At 39.3% G+C, this 17,273-nt stretch overlaps 1 protein-coding gene across 1 annotated transcript in view; it reads right to left on the reverse strand.

Moving 5' to 3' along the window:
* Positions 1-15,838, reverse strand: part of TTC14 (tetratricopeptide repeat domain 14) — a 60,390-nt gene extending 44,552 nt beyond the window's left edge. The window contains exon 1 of the mRNA XM_052687122.1: positions 15,725-15,838. The gene's annotated coding sequence lies outside the window, so the exon portion shown is untranslated. The remainder of the gene's footprint in view (positions 1-15,724) is intronic.
* Positions 15,839-17,273: the final 1,435 nt, after the last annotated feature.

Genomic DNA, 17,273 nt, shown 5'->3' on the forward strand with positions numbered 1-17,273 from the left:
TTTTACAAAAAAAAATTAACCCCTCCTTTCATGAAGAGTATTATATAAAGAACAGACAATATTGACAAGGTTTTTTGAAAGATGAAGGACTGCAGATGCAATGAAGAAAGAGGACTTTAGGGAATGCAAAGAAACAGTGACAGGGAGCACGGAAGAACAAAGGAGAGAGGGCAGAAGAGTCTGGTGAATGCAGGTGCTGCTACGCCAGCCAGCACTGAACAAGTGTTTCATCTATCTTACAGAACAGATGAAGGCATATAGGCAGTGGGAAGTGGGGAGATGAAAGAGGCAGAACTGGCAGGGAGATGCTTGTGCAGAGAGGCATGGGACTGCTGTGCTCTGCTCTGCCTGGTACATTGTGCTGGTGCTGCAGCAGGGTTAGGTGCATGAAGGGTTGAGGTGGAGGCTGCAAAATTCTAGAGTTCCTGTTCATGAAAGGGCTTCTGATCTCAATGAATGATCTTTAAAGTGAAAACATCAATACTGAAAATACCAGGGCAAATCATTTGAATTCTTCAATCCCCATCTCCTGTTTTCAACTTGGGATTGAATGCTGTACAAGGTTCAGTAGCCCCCTAAGGCGTCCTTGCATTGATAATATTCCTGGTGTTCGCTGCACACCTACAGGATGGACTGGAATGTTCTAAGATTTAACAGCAAGCCTTCAAAAGTAACCAGAGTGATGAAAACACAACCATCAAAACTGCACACCTAAATGAGTTCCATAGTTTGGAGCACAACTCTGTACATGATGGAGTTATATGACCGTATCATATAATGACTGATAAAAAGTTTAGCAGTAAGTTCCTGTTTTTGCCTACCATCCTTTCAACAAGAGCCTCTTGATCTTCCCACCTTTGTACAGGAAAACCACCTTTCTGGTAGCATCACAAACTGCTTTGCCAGCACAACCGAACCACACACACCCCTTTTCCAGCTCTTCTCCAGGCTGCATCCAAAGTGAGCTATAAGGGACCATCTGCGTTTGGGGTCCTCGTTTTATCCATACTGCCTGGAGACCTGCTATTGTTCTTGGACTGCCTCTTTTGCATCCCTTATGAGGTGGAAACTCAAATCTGTCTTTTCAGACATGGTACCTGACAACCTCAGCACACTGCAGCTGTATCTGGTAGATGTGGTTGGTTTAGGGTAAGTAAAAGTTCTTTCTATGCAGCAATAGCTCATTAAAAGAATATTTGTGCACAATATTTCCCAATCATTCATTATTAATATCTATTTATAGCAATGTTAGCATGGGTTTTAATTTGTTTTTCTTCCAGCTAAAATCCCGAGGGCATGGTTATGTTCATGAAGAGCTTAACAGAGCTGTAATTTCGTAACAAACTTTTGAGACATTCTTCTCATGGAACAAATTGTAAAGCTGGATAAAAAGAAATAAGATAGTTTAATAAGATACAACAAATAAATAATAGATGTTCTACACAGAAGATTGGCACTTTCAGACATGCTGGCCAAATACAGAAAAGCAAACCCTAAGGACAAGGGATCATATTTGTTTTGCTACTCAAGGGGAAATAGTAAATGATGAAATCACATTTTCACCTTCATAAAAAAATGCAGGAAGGATATTTACGTTGCATGCATGAATAAAAAAATTTATTGTTCTATTTTAACATTTCCTCAAAACACCTCCATGAAGGTTTCCATAGAAACCTAAGAAGGAAAGCAAAGAGGAACATAATTTTTGCTCAGTTTATATTGATTTCAAATACCACTGCACTTACACCAGCAATTTGTCTTCTGCACACACTTTTGTCAGCTGAAAATCCAAGCATTTTAGTTGATTAAAATAGCAATTTTGATTTAGAACAGTTATCAGAAACACAGTTTGCAATTCAGTCTATCACTTATTTAAGTTGAAGAATTTTTTAAGCAACTGTCATGAGCTTTATCAAATTGAACAATGAAAGAACAACTATGATCCTCTATTCTCTCTTTTCTTCCCTAGTGCTGATTTCATGTGCTATTTAAAATCTTTAAGTAGGATTAAAATACAAATCTCTTCTATTTCTTGAACTGTCAGACCAGTGTTTAACATCACGATTGATTTTTTCACAGACTGACTGTGTTCTTTCCAAGGGCTGCGAGTTGGCCTCCTGCTAAGGATGGGGTAAAGTCTGTAAGAACCCATGTTTTATAACTTCAATGTCTTCTTTTCTTTCCTTAGCTGTTTATGTTTCTCTCCCTCTCACATTTTAAAATCTTTTTGCCAAACACAGAAGAAAAAGGAAGAATTAAAGGCATTCTAAAGGATTCCCAAGGACTTCAGAGATGCAGTCTCTTTCCTGCAAGCAGTTACTTATCACTGCTGTTCACTGCTGACTCATTTATACAAGCCTGAAACCATTTTAGGAGAACCAGTCCAACAACAGCTAAATGCTGTTTCCTGAGAAGAAGCCTCATGCTGAGATGTCTGGAAGATTATATGTCTGAGCTACAGCAGCCTATAGGTAGTTTCACTTGGAGACCCTGTTCTTTTTGCTGCAAATTAGCAAAACCTTTCAGGATTCCAAATTCAATACCATTTCTTCCTGCTTACAGAGAGCTGAAACATGATGACCTCTCACACTGTTTCTCCTAAATGCCAGTTGCTGGAAGTCAAAGCTGTCTCAGCGGCATGAATCTAGCTTTTAATTTTATCCTATTCTAGCTTTGGTTTTTCACAAAGGCAGAATACAAATAAATGTGAACAAGTGATTTTGTTTTTAGTGTCCAAGATCCATTATTTCCTCTGCGTTATAAAATCTCATATTTATGTACACAGAGCTACAGAATGGGTGATGATGAAATGGTACATTCCCTCTTTATTTTGAGGCGAGCGGTGAAGATTGCCTGAGAATGGAGGCTTGTTCTCTTGGCTTGTTTCTTACCATTCTCACCTTGGGGATGGCAGATTTTTCTGTCTGCTTTAGTCAGCAGCTTTTCTCTCTGGACACCTACAAGATGACAGAAGCCTCCCTGAAACAGGGGACTAAACCTTTCAGGAGAGCTCCCCTCTCTGTGCTCAGAAGCAGCAGTACAGAGGTAGCAATACAGAACAAACAGCTGCGTGATAACTCAGAGAGTCACTTACTACGAACTTCCAAGCTTGAACCCTAAATCATAACCTTGTTGTAAGGCTGGATACTTTTGCTCACTTTCACAGTGGAGCAATCAGTTTCAGATTTCTTTCCACATCTTTATTTTTAGGCCAGGTCTGCTAAGAAGACCAAAGTAAGTGGTAAAATTCCCCCTGATGAAATGATGTAACAAGTGTGAGCTCTGAATTTGTGCCCAACAATGGTTAACAATGTAGGCACTTGAATGATGGCCAGATCAGGCCAAATTTCTGTCCCTGCTATTTTAAAAAAAGAAAGGCATTGGCCTATCTTTCCTTATTCTGCGATAGTGAAATGTAAAAATAGAACTGTGCACTCCAGAGGGCTCCAAGGGCTCCTTTCATTAATGTGAAAAATCCATCATTTATAGCTCTGCGACATGAATAGGTTTGGAAGACATTTAATCACTAGTACAAACGCTGCCCAGCCCCACTGCTGCGGAGGTATATATAGCTCACAGCTATTCAGCTGGTGGGGAACTGCTGAGTGCCCCATATATCCTGCAAAGGGAATGAGAGCACAGAACATGTAGTGAGAACTGTTAGTCCAAAATACAACTCACACTGAAAATATATAAATAAGCATTTGGAAGGGTGGGCAAATGATACAGCTTGCTTTCTAAATATACTATATTTTGCCTGTTTTCCAAAGAGGATCAAGTCATACTGTTGATCTCTGTTACATATCTTGGCATGATATGTGGCAAATGGATAAGTAGTTAGAAGAAAATCTATCTTGTATTAAGGACAAGAAGGCTTCCACTCCAAGGACTAATCTGTATTACACTTCAGATCCTTCCACAACTGAATTCAAAGGTTCTGTGTAGTTCTCTGTTTTCCAGTTATATGCGAAGGAAGATAAAAAAAGGTTTTGTTGTGAAAATGTCCTGTTTTGAAATGTTCCATATGTTACCAAATTAAGTTAATCTACTTCTTTGTTTGGATACGCACATTCAGGGATCTACTTTTGTGATAATTCAGATTCCTAAGTATATTTCCAACAGTTTACCATCTCTTTGCACTGCAATTAAAAGATGGATCTAGATGCTAATGATGTCTCCATGTTCCTCCTGGCTTTCAGCAGTGTTTTTCAGTACACTGCCATGGTAGATTCTCAAGAATTGCTTCTCTTTAACATTTTTATAACATGGAAGTTCTTTGAAGAACTGCATCACTGAAATGCTAAGCATTCATTTAGAAAACTACATCTGTGATATGAAAAGTTTGTACTTGTTGAGACTGAAAGAGAACAGAGTAGTTATGGCGAAAATGTAAAGTAATAGGAAATATCTGTTACACAGAGAGCCTTTGAGTGATTGCACAAAGGGAAATGTAGCACAGAGAATGGGAAAAAGTATAAAATGTGTGGCAAGACTGAGAAGGTTATCCTGAATCATTAAGTCCAAATTTCACATAACCACACATTGTCTTAAAGAAGGAGATACATTTTTCAGGCTTTCCATTTACAACAGCACCAAGCCAGGATTATTTGTGATTTCTCATACAGACCTTTCTCACTCTTGACAATATCCACCTTCAGACATTCTAAAAGTAAACCAGAAACACTGTCAGTGCATGAGAAACAGCAAATAGGATATAATCTCTTACTGCCCTTTGGAACTGGTCGAAAAACTTCATCTTGCTATAGTTGCACTGGCAGGATCTATGTTGGATCTGTTTTTATCTGCGGTGCTCCAATTTCACATGAATCAGTGCTACCCATTCTTTGGCAGCAGGATGAAGCTGTGCATTAGTTTTATTTGGTGGGAAAATGCCTGCATATAACTTCCACCCAATTTGCATGGTTGTTTCTGTTATTAATTGCCATCTTGATTTCAGAGAAAGAACATAGGTCGAAGCACTGGCTGATTCAGTCCCAAGCACCCTCTCTTCTCTCATGTGTGCACGGCAGGGAGCCTGAGAGTGGACGGGGCCCTTTGTCTGCAGCCCCACGCTCACAGGGTGGCACAAGCCCCCGCCTCAGTCAGGCCTTCACACACATCTGCTGAAAGAAGCACAGACACGCAATCTGCAGCATGCAGAATTTGGGCTGTTTGCAGCTGAGTTTTCACTGACTTCATCGGGGAAGGAAGACAGCGTGTTCCAATGAGTGCATTAAAAGTCTGAAAAATCTAGAGATGAGCATAACAAAGAAAGAATCTCACTGAATCTGACAAGCATTCATCCCTTTGGCGACCCTCTGCTGTCTCCACGTGTCAAGGACACTCAGCAATGAAGCTGAATTAAACAAAAGGTGTCAATTTAAGGCAAATTAGGTAGATAAGCTCTGCTAACCGGATGGATTTTCATTCAGAAATAAAGGTGGCATAGCTTGGTTTCATTAATTCATTTCAAAGTGAATTAAAGTAAAGCAAATTGAGGCCATTTAAATTCTGACTGAGTATATGGTTTCACTAATGCATTTCAATTCTAAATTCATTTGGGTTAATTTTATTGGATGTCCCTGAGTAGACTAGACAAGGTATAATCCAGCATTAAACATCTGCCTTTGGATTTTTGGATTTATGCACTCTATTCCTTTTCATATTCTTTCTTTTACATATCTGCTGCTGCTATTTGAATTTCAAGATAAGTGTCCTATTGGGTACTGTGAGATTTTTTTTCCTGTCAGAAAGAACCATCTGGAGAAAGACAGCAATATTGCCAACCACTAGCATTAAAATTGTGAGTCAGGCCTGAAAAAATCACAAGATTTATTTAAAAGTGTGAATCTTTCCCCCACAAATGTGTTTACATTTTTAGTGTGCCTCTGATATTTTAGATGTACTCCAGCCACATTTGCAAACTGAAGGAAAAGTTGGCATGCCTACATAACCACTGGGCTGCAAAAGCCACAGGGTGAATAAAATCACCAAATATCAGGAACCCCATCATGGAATCTTAAGAATTTAAATTGTGTAAGTGAGGAGCACTGTAACTGTTCATAACAGAGATCAATTAAAGTGAGATCAATGCTGCAAAGGCAGTGAAGTTTGAGTCCTGCACCTGTTTAGTTCCAATCCCAGTGCAGAAATGGCCTCTTTTCTCTTTGGAAATTGCATAAAGCCCATATCCTGCTTGCTGGAAGAGGATGTCAGTGAAATGTAATCTTTGGTTGTTTTATTAAACTCCAGTCACATAACTTTGACCTGCTGCTCGGCTGTGTCACATTCGCCCGTTTGGTAACACAATTTCCTTCAGAACAGAAAAAATTACTCTCCTAGAATAGAAGTGGTTTTATCAAGTAGTTAATTGGAAGCTCTATTTCCAAAACTCAGTTTAGAAATATATTCTTCTTTTAAGTTATAGATGATACGAGAGGTGGTGAGCTTATCTTCATTTAATAATAGAAACTTCACAGCATTGGGCATTCTGCAGCCAAGCCATCCAGACCAGAGATTCCCTTAAGGGACTCGTAAAAAAACACTACTGCTGCTTTTTGGCTTAGAGAGTTTCATCAGAAGAAAACTCTAAAATAAATTAATACAAAGAAAGAATATTTTACCTTCCATTGGATGTCAATCTCCAAATGCAAAAAGTGAACTACTTAGTCAAAGCATGAGTAAAACAGCAGGAAAAAGAGCTAAGCATGGAGTTAGAGCACAAACAAAGCTTGTATGGTTTGGATAAAGAGGAGATTCTGAGATCACCAGACTGTAATGTTTGGTCCAAGTTCCCTAGAAGTGAAGTAGCTCAAACAGATTTCCACATGCCAGCAATGAGGACTGATCCAAACCTCCAGAGGAGCCTTCCCATCTTGGGCATTGCAGGGGCGGACAAGTGGAGGGAAGAAATCCTTTCCACTAAGTCTGCAGCTTCTGCAAGTATGACAGCATCAAACCTCAGGCCCACTCATCAGTACAGATGGGTCTGAGAGTCAAAGAGATTTTTCTCTCCATCTCTTTTTTTTTTTTAATAATTTTTTTTTTCTAACTTGTGCTGAATGTAGTAGCAACCCTTTAGTGTTTGGCACAGCATGGGAGCTCTGCAATACATACAATACAAGTTGCATAAGAATAATTACTGGCCTGCATGCTGAGATACTTGATGAAGGACATCTATGGTTTGTTGGTTTTTTTTTTCTTTTTTCTTTTTTTTCAGACATAAATACACCATAAACAGAGGCCATTAATTATAAAGCAGCTCCCTGGAGGAACAGAAATTATTTGAGGAGTAAGAATGATCACTCCAAGCAGAACACGTCCCACCAAGATGCAATTTCTTTCCTTTTACATCATTCAAATCTGTTTCTCTATTTTGCCAAACCTGGATTCTACCGACTTTTCATAGCAAACCTCAGTGCAGAAGCCTCAGTGAGCTCCATATCTGTTCTTCAATAATGCATATAAAATGAAGTAAAAATGTTTGGTGCATTTAAAGAAGCTCTCACAGCCCAGGGTTACAAATGTGCATTTCTGAATATAAAGGCCAGATCAGAATTTTAAGTTAACAAATACATAAACTTTATCTCCCCCCACTGACCAAGTATCTGTAGACACAGTAGCATCTCTTATGCTTCCATCAGACTGCTCTTCTAGGAAGATTTTTAGTTCAGTATGAACATTTTAAATAAATTACATGAAGGTAGATGAATGGAAAATGTATCAAATAAGTTTATAACTACTAAGGAATACCTTCACTGAGCAGATTCTCCTGTTTATAAGATTGCCTTATGATTGATACAAGCTGCAGTGATAAGGCAAGCTTTCTTTGTGTGCACTTACGATCCAACAAGTATTCTCTCTAGGTAAGATGTGGGGTGCATTGCAAAAATACTAAGATTTCTTCAAATTCATGATTCCCACGACCTGCATAACGAACCCATAGTGTAAACCCCATACTGAATCAGGATTTACCCAGAGCATCTCAAAGATAGTGTAGATGGGCACTATTAGCACAAGTGCTGGGCTCTGGCAGATAGCTATTTACATTTCTTTCAGTCATTCCTGGGACATGTCTCCTGATTCCAGAGATGCTACTGAAACTTTCTATCCATATGAAAATATTACCATCTAGGAAAGCATTAAAAATGCAATCAAGCAAAAAAGCCAGCAGTGATAATGGCCACTCACACATTGGACTCTGTGATCTCAAAAGATAAAGTACCTGTGTGCTGACCAAAGTAGCATATAGTACCTCCAGCTTTGGACGTGTAATTGTGTGATTTCCTGTCACGAGCTGCCAAGTGGTAGCACAGTGTGCACTTCAGCAATTGCCGTGTTCTGCTGCAGCAAAGAATGAAGTCATCCCAGATGGTATGCAAGGATATACTTGCTTATAATGTGACATATATTTTGAATCCATAAAAATATGTGTTGGTTTGTTGGTTCTTCTGGTTGATTTTTTTTGTGTGGTACATCAAGCAACTGTGGAGCAAATTCTGCACTCTTTCTTATGTGGGTCATAGAAGTAGCACCAAACTGAAGCTGTCACCACTGCCACGTCCCATACCTCTAAAGCAGCTCAGTGGGAAGGAGAAACCTGAGCAGCCTGTTCTCTCAGCAGCCCTGTTTGTTCTGTGTGACCTGCTAAAGGGGGAGTTGAGAAGTCTGTGCTGTAAATGCTGCGCCAAAGCACAGAACAAACTACTGGACCCATGTTTTGGCTTATACTCTACTTAGGAGTCAACGCCAGATTGGTTTAGTTGTTCTCTGAGGAGAAAAGTAAGTTATACACAGTGCAATTAAATTATATCTAGTCTATCATTGTAGATCAAATATTAAGGAATAGCTATTTGCGTGCATGAGGGAACTGAAGGTGAATGATGCTCCAGAGCTAATCGAAGAGCTTCCTCTAAAGGGAAGGAGACCTGTTTTGATACTTTATTTTGCTAATGAGAAGCAACGTAAAATGACTTCCTAGCTATTATGCTGAAATATGTCATGCATATTCAAAAACTATCTCTGAGGAACCGAAACAATTTAGATGAGATGAGTTACTGAATGCATGAAAGGAATTGACTTCATGATCCAGCTAATGATTAGGCTCAACTGTTAAAAGTAATGACTGAATCGAAAAAAAGTACATTCCCATTAACTGCAAACACTGAAAGTTACTGTGAGCTTGCAGGCTGAATGGCAATTTAAATCTATTTCAACTGTTTGCTCTTCATTTGCCTAAAAAAAAAAAAAGTCAGTTTACATCCTTTCTGTGTGTGGAATCACAACATTGTTGTTATACTCCAAATGCATATGTGTGCCATGATCATGATGTTGAGAGCAACCTCATTTCCCCTTCTGACAGGGCATGACTGTACAGCCTCTTTCTTTGCAGTGTAACCAAAAATGTACAGCACCCCTACAATCAAGAAGATGCAGCTGAGCAGAGAGGAAGAGAGCAGGACCTTGCATGAGCACGGTGTGCCCGATGAGCCTGCTGGTGGAAGAGAAGCCATCCATCCCTGAGAGATCACAGCCCATTGTGTTCTAGCTCAGACTGGCTGAGGAAGAGTCTGTCCATAAGGAGCCCCCAAGGTGGCAGAAGGCATGTTGTACCTCTAGATGCACAAAGGGTGCCCAACTGAGGATTTTTAACTTCTCTTGCTGATGGGTTTTGACCTTCAGAGCAAGACAGCAAGGACAAGGGTCAGGCAGTCTGACTCATCTTCAAGCTCTATATTAAATCTGTCTCACCCAGGATATCAAATGCCTTTCTGTTTACAGAATTAGCGTCTGGTTTATTATCTCCTAATACAATACTTATGTAATTGGAAGTCTGTATAATTTGATATGATCTCAAGGCAGCGACTAACGCATGGCCCTGTCACCCCCTTGCCTGGAATCACTGTGGCTGCAAGTGGGCACTGGTTTACTCCTACACACGCTCAGCTGTATGATTAGGACCTTATATTGTATTTATCATACACATGCCAAGGAAACACAGATCGGCAAGAAAAACCTTCACAAGAGAACTGCTGAAAATTTTCTGGCACACTCAGTATGCTCCATGTGTGCTTCCTTTGTGGAGGCAGAAGAGAGATGGCAGCAATGCTCGAGTTGAAACAAGGAGAAACAGGTAGGAATGAAAGAAGTTTTAAGAAGAACTTAGAAAGGACATTCAGAAGCACCTAGCCCCCAGGTAAAGAATGGCAGAATGCCTTCACTCCAGTTCTCCTAATCAAATTAGACAGATTTGCAGTGTATAGAGTATTTCTTGCTTGTGGAACCAGATAATTGCCCAGTTTTCAGCAGCAGTAACCTGCTACTGTGCTGACTAGGGCAGTTTAAACATAGAAGTCGCCCACAGTAGCCTCAAGCTCCTAGAAAAGTGGAGAAATTCATTTAGATCCCAATTTGCTTTTGTAAGGAAAGCGTAAAAAAAAAATAAAAAAAAAAATCTGTTTTAAAATTAAGTTACCAAGCCAACACTCCATCTCTAAGCTGACACTTCACCTTGCTTGGGTGTCCTGTGAATTGCTATAGTTCAAGCTGATGCAGCTAAAAGAACTTAAAAGAGCTAAAAAAAGACAGAAACAGCCATTGATGCAGCCCTTATTAACCATTCCTGACCATGGCAGCTGTCCATCTTCATGTCTGCCTCTGCTACAATTACCTGCCTCAAGCAATCTGATCCAAATGCATTATTTGGATCCTTCTGTTACTGCTATACAACAACAGCCTCACCTCTAAGGACAGAAAATATGTAAAGCATTATGATACAAAACAGGATAAACTCGCTAAATTAAGGATGTAATTAATATTTGCTTTGAAACGTGTTATGTGATAATGTGTATTTTATTCTGTTGCACAGAAATGAACCTAAAGCAGCAAGAATCTAGGCTGCACGTATTTTCATTTCATCATATTAGCATGCCTTATAATATACATATAAAGCTTTTGACTAAAACTCAAATCCTGTGTATGCTAATTTCTGTAATGAATGATACAGGTAACAGATGTTCCAGCTTACTCCTGAGTGTCAAACTGAACTCAACCCAAAGGCCACTGAATCAAATCAACACTTCACCCTGAAACTGTACAAAATCTTTAAGTTTTGCTGATGCTTAAGACAATCTCCAGCTGTTTTGGTTTCCTTCTTTGCTCAGAAGATTGAATAAATGCTAGGAATGCATCTGTGAACCAAAGCTGAACTCTTACTGGGAGCACATCAGGAAGACTCAATTCCAGTCATCCTGAATGATTTAATGTTTCATAAATAACAGAATCACAAAGTTGTAGGGGTTGGAAGGGATCTCTGCAGATTGTCTAGTCCAAACCAAAACAGGCTTAGGCTGATTGTTACTGTGGTGAATGCAAACAAAACTATGAGGATTCTTTCCATTTGTGAAGATGTAGTAAAGATGCATCAAGTCCAATCCCAAATGGAAAGCCTGTGTCAGGAACTCTTGTGGCAAGATGGTGCACGTAAAGCAGGTCTGAAGGCGATACAGCTGCTTTAGAAGACAAACTTGAGCTTAATAATTTGGACACCTTTATGTGGCCGTGCCCCAAGTCTGAACTGTGTCATACTGTACTGCAGTGTTCAGCTTTATCACCTACAATTCACACTAAAATCAGCCCGAGCAAAAATCTTTAAGGCTGACAGTGACCTATTGTATAACATGTAGCATATTTGGCACCTGAGAAACTAAAAGTACTGCCTACTAATGCAAACTAAAATGTAAACCACTATCTCATTAATTCAAGTGACCTGTTAGTAATCCAGGTGGATCATTTCATGCTCAATCCTGGAGATTTGGAATAATGCCCAACTCATTTACCTGAAGATGCATCATCATCATTACTGTCTTATCAAGCAGAAATAAATATACGGGAATGTGTTTTTTGGACAATACAATAAATATATCTGATAAACAGCCGATTGACTAAAACAGTGCCATCAGCTCCACAGAGTCAACTTGCTTTCTTTCCTTTTGTTTCACTACTCTCCTTCACATCTTTTTTTCTGACAGAAAGCTCCAACCTTTTTTCTATGAAGAGCCTCTGTAATCACAAAAAACAAGTAAACATTCAGTAAGAGATATGAGAATTTTAAAATATTAAACCCGTATTTCTCACGTTTCTATCTTCTGACAGCTGGTTTTTCATTCTGAAGATTAAATGTTTTAATTGAAAATTTCCTGATGTTTATAAACATGTTGTTCATTCAATCTATATTTCTCTTTTTACCAGCTTTTATTAATATTGGATGCAATAGAATATAACAAGTTTGGAAGTGATGGCCTTGCTAAAGCTCAATTCGGCAGAATGCTGATATTCTCTCAGCTGGTAGAGAATGTGCAATAAAAACATAAAACCAGGGAGATTTCATTTTGACAGTGGAAGGAAACTCTTTATTAAAATATAGTGCTTTGGGGATCCATTTTTTTTTCTTGGAAGGTGTTCATAACTCAGACTAGTTCATATTACACCCTTAGTGCATAAAAGCTTGTTTGCTCCCGGTAACAAATATTGGAAATATTTTTCAAGAACAATTGCTGCAAGGCAGTCTCTGCATTTTCATCACAGCTGCCTGTGCAGCCTCTGAACTGAAACTGCTGCCCATAAAGTTACTCTGCTCAGAACATCATTTAACTTACAGCTTAGTACAAGAGGTATTAACAGGTTTGTGCAATACAACTTGAGCAGATTAAAAATCAAAACATCATCTCATTAATCTGAGCTATCTCCTACTTTTGGTGGAAAGCAGTTTTGGCTCCTTCCCTAGCAGCTTTCTTTCCTTTTTCTTTCTTCCCTCCCCCCTGCTGTGGCTTACAGCAGCAAATAAATTTACATAGAAGAATGAAAAACAACATCAAGATGCAGTATTTTTCACATGCTTTTTCCCCACCTCTTGCCTTCCTGCATAGCAGGAGAATAGCAATCTGGTATTGGCCCCTTTCCTATTTATGAAGATAAAGTAGCCCACATACAGGGAAGTAATGGGGCTCCCTACCGTTCCTTAGTCACACGAAGAGAAGCCAAAGGCTCATGGCTGAGTGCAGCCCTTACATGACAAAGCACTTTGTTCATTTGAGCCATTCCTTTCTACTCTCTTCATAACCCTGCTTGTTTCTCAGCTACCTCTACACATAAAACCCATGTCAGTGAGAACACCAAGCTCCAGAACACCATCCAGAGAATACCTTTGCTGGTGACAGCCCACCTTCAGCTTCTCTAGTACAGAACATCAAAGGTCAGCAGAGATGGATTTGAATTTGAAGTTCAAGACAGAAGCCTTCAAGTTTTGTATTTGGGAATGTGGTCCTAAGTCCTCAGTGCTTTTGAGAAAGATGGGGGAGAAAAAAAAGAAAAAAAGAAAAAACCGGGAGGATTTTATCCCACAGACAGTTTAGATATTGCCTTTATAAAGCCACAAGAAAAGAGGTGAACTACTTCATCCTCAGCATTTTGGCATTCAGGTGTATCAGCAGCGGAGTCCTTTTGATCCTGATGGATGTGAAAGTGGTAACTTGAAAACAAAGATGTGGATATTTAGTCCACGGAGGTTCAATACTCTGTGAAGTCTTTGTCATAAGAAACAGAAACAACAGAATCTAGAAGAGAGGGTACACAGTCAAACCGTTCAGATGTATTTCATGTAGCCCTTCCGGGAAATGAGGTTGAGGGCTATTCTTGACTGAAATTCATTGTCTCAGAAGGCTGGTTTCCAATTTAAGCTTAAAAAAGGTCATGAGATTCTACAACACAGCAGCAAGAGGAGCCTTGGCCAGAACCCTCCACGTCATCACTCCACCCACATAACACTGGATTTGGCCCTGCGCACTGTCACAGTCAGATTGACTGCAACAACACGTGTTGCCAGAAGGGCTGCACTTGACAAGTTTTAGGGACAAAACTATCAGAATACTGGAAAAAAAATATTACAGCTTCAGATTAAAGATAATACACAGATTTCCCCCACTGAGATTTCTATACAGCCCTGAAGATGAACTAGTTTAGAATTTCGATAAACATATTAACAATAAATAATTATCTCTGTTTTAATTTTCTAAACAGAAACCTACAGAGGTGGCTGAGTTACTGAACAATCTGAAAATTCAGATTGGCTGAGCTTTTCACAACTAAAAACTGAGATACACAAGCTTAGAGAGAATGAAAGATTTTCCTCCTCCAGATGGTAAGCTGCCTAGTCAGTAATTGATCTTAATCACAGAATCCTGACATTACTCTCTGCATAGGAAGGTTCAGTAGCTACTGATTTCTGCAGCTGAACCAATATGGTTCCTATTTTCAGTCATTTTATGGTCCAGTTCCCAGTGTTCCCAGTGAACTTTATCCCGAGAGGATAAGTTATTATCCTCTCTTGTTCTATATGTTACTGCCTAGTTTCAGTTGTAGTTGCACTCTGAACTTCCAAGAATACCATCCATCTTTTCCAAGCCACTGACTGAGCCATCAGTTTGTAGATGTTTATTAGCTAATCCACCAGTTTAGCAGGTTACAGTATCATATTTCCCATTCGCTCCCAAGTAGCCAAAGCTCTTTGACTTCAAATTTTATGAATTGGATTCAGTATTCTTGCCAGAAACTGTCTCCACAGTTCAACCCAGTTCATTTAATTCCAGTATCTCTGTAAAGTGAGCATTGTTAATCACATTTCTCCCCACATCCCTATCTTTCACAATTGACTCTCTGAGAGAACCTTTTCCAGTAATCTTTGAGTGACACCAGAAATGCTTTTCATCTTCATTGAAATAACAGCAGCCATACTAGACAGACACTCAGATACTTCACAGTGAATAAAGGATTCTCCATATTTCTTTATTTTCCTCTCTATGTTTCCTGTAATTGGCTACTGTAGCCACAAAACCTTCAACCTTTGTGCATCTCTTTAATATGCAATAGGCCATCCTTAAATTCTGTCTGCTTCTCTTGTATTACCTCTGAAAACATTCACAGACTTTAAGGACTGTGGTCATGCAAGTGCTTGTGTTCTGCATTGCAGACTGCTTTCCAGCCATGAAATATTAAAGAGCATCTCTGACAGTACCTTCAGAAATTACCCTTCACATATGAGTGAAAATGTCCCTTTTAACAAACTGCTGGAAGAGATTAAATAATCACAACCAACCCATGGCACTGCCCGTTTGTCATCAAACAAGAGATGAAAGTTCTCATACTACCTCAGCAACTCCAGTAAGATCATCTACGCTTCAGAAAGAAGAGATTTAAAATATGTTCACTGCTGGGGCTTTGGGGAGGACATAAACCAGTTCAAATTCAAGCTGTTTATATTTAAATAAATTCAAATATTCCCAAGGAAGAAATGCTTGGATGTACACTGGTAGCACAGATACAAGAACCTCTCTGCCTTTCACAGAATAAATTCTCTAGTTTGAGTTTCACAGCCGTTATGGCAAAAAGAAGAGTTAAGTGCATGACGTATTTGAAACATCCACATACTTTATTATATTAAGCATTGGGAAAAAGTATAACTGCACTGCAAGCATCTCTCAAATTAAATACCACGTACAGTCCCTTCATTTGGTAGATACACTCTAATGGCACATTGGGCATACCCACAGATGTTCTTTGCTGAGTTGTGCTGAAATCAATCTAATTTTGTGAGTTAAATGAGGTGTTCTGATTTAAGGCCTTAACTACACAGCAAAACAAAAACATTAAAAGAAGTGAAGCTTCTTACCACTCGGAGTCCTGATGGATAAGCCAATTTCTCTGTCACGATTTCTGCCTTTTAAATCTGTATTTCAAGAGGGCAAATATGAAGTTCACATCCATTAGCTACACGGGAGATATCTGGAAAACAAGAACCAAATCTGGTACCTTTAAGTATCAAGAGCGTTATTTTGTTAAATGATATGGAGAGATTCTGTGTCCACACTGTGTGATGCAATATTGATCTGAACAAATTTGCTCTAGCAGTGGAAGCGGTACAGCTCCATTTGCAGAGTGCTCCCTTGATTCAGGAGAAGATTGGATGAATTCAAACACTGTGCAGCTCTCATGAAGCTGTACTGTTTGCAGGTGCTCACTGAAGCATGCAAGTAGCCAGTATCACAAGCCCAATAAATAGGGGTAGTGGGCAGTTATCATATATGTAAGTCATGTAATAGCACTCTCTTCTTGCTGCTTTAAGGACCACTCTATTTCACAAATTGCCATAGCACCATGCTAAGACAAGTCCCTATTGGCATGAGCTTCATCCTTTTACACCTCAACCACCCAAAAGCATTTTTGCCATATCCTCCCCACTGCACTAGCCCTGCTGTGGGGAGGTTCTCTAAGAGAGCATTTAAGGCCCATATAACTCCCTCTTTAAACATGGGAACAAGGGTGTGGTGAAAGCATGACCCTAGATCACATTGAATAGGAGCTGGTTTTGCTTGCGAGTTACACAAGCTGGTAATATTTCCTATAATTATTATAATAATTAAGGAAGCTTAATAGTAATGTAAACTAATATTCTTATTAAAACATATTAGTAAGACAGTGATTAAAAATCTCATGACTACAACAGCAGTACAGCCTGTGACTCTAATGGAGACTGAAGTATATTCTCCCTTAGGATGAGTAACAAAGCACTGAAATGCTCTTACTGTGAAAAGCAGAAAAAGCAGTTCAGATTTTAACCTAAGTATGTTCTAGAAACATGTGAGCTCTAGAGCACGAGTCCAATTACAAAGAACTTTCTCAGATAAAGTAATGTTTCCTTACTTCAAGAAATTTCACCATGCAGATGAATGGAAACTTCCATTGTATTACTATTACTGCATTATTTTCATTGTGGGCACCACCTAAACGTGTGACCCTACTGTGCTAGACGCTGTGCAAGCACACGAAGACAGCCACTTCTCCCAAACACAGAAGGGAGTAAAGATCAAAGTTTACACCTGGTTTAATATTCTATTTTATAGAAAGCTGAAGTACATCCTTACTTACATCGTACTACTCATAGCAGAGACAGGATTCAAGCCCAGCTCTCCCTAGAGCCAACTGTAGCACAGGGACTGGAAAAACCACACTTTTGCTTTAAAAGGACAGTGCCTAATGCTGATGTTTTTTTAATGATCAGTGATGTACTCCAATCCCACACGCACCAGAGGTACCACGTTACTGGAAGTTGTACAGAGCAGAGTTCAAACATCCTTCACCACTGCTCTAGTGGTGCAGTTTCACCTTCTAATAGAAAAGAAGTTCTTTAGTGTTAGAGTTCTAAATTTTACCTTCATATA

This window comes from Tympanuchus pallidicinctus, unplaced genomic scaffold (assembly GCF_026119805.1).
Source record: "Tympanuchus pallidicinctus isolate F22 unplaced genomic scaffold, pur_lepc_1.0 scaffold22, whole genome shotgun sequence".
In the NCBI taxonomy this organism is placed as follows: domain Eukaryota; kingdom Metazoa; phylum Chordata; class Aves; order Galliformes; family Phasianidae; genus Tympanuchus; species Tympanuchus pallidicinctus.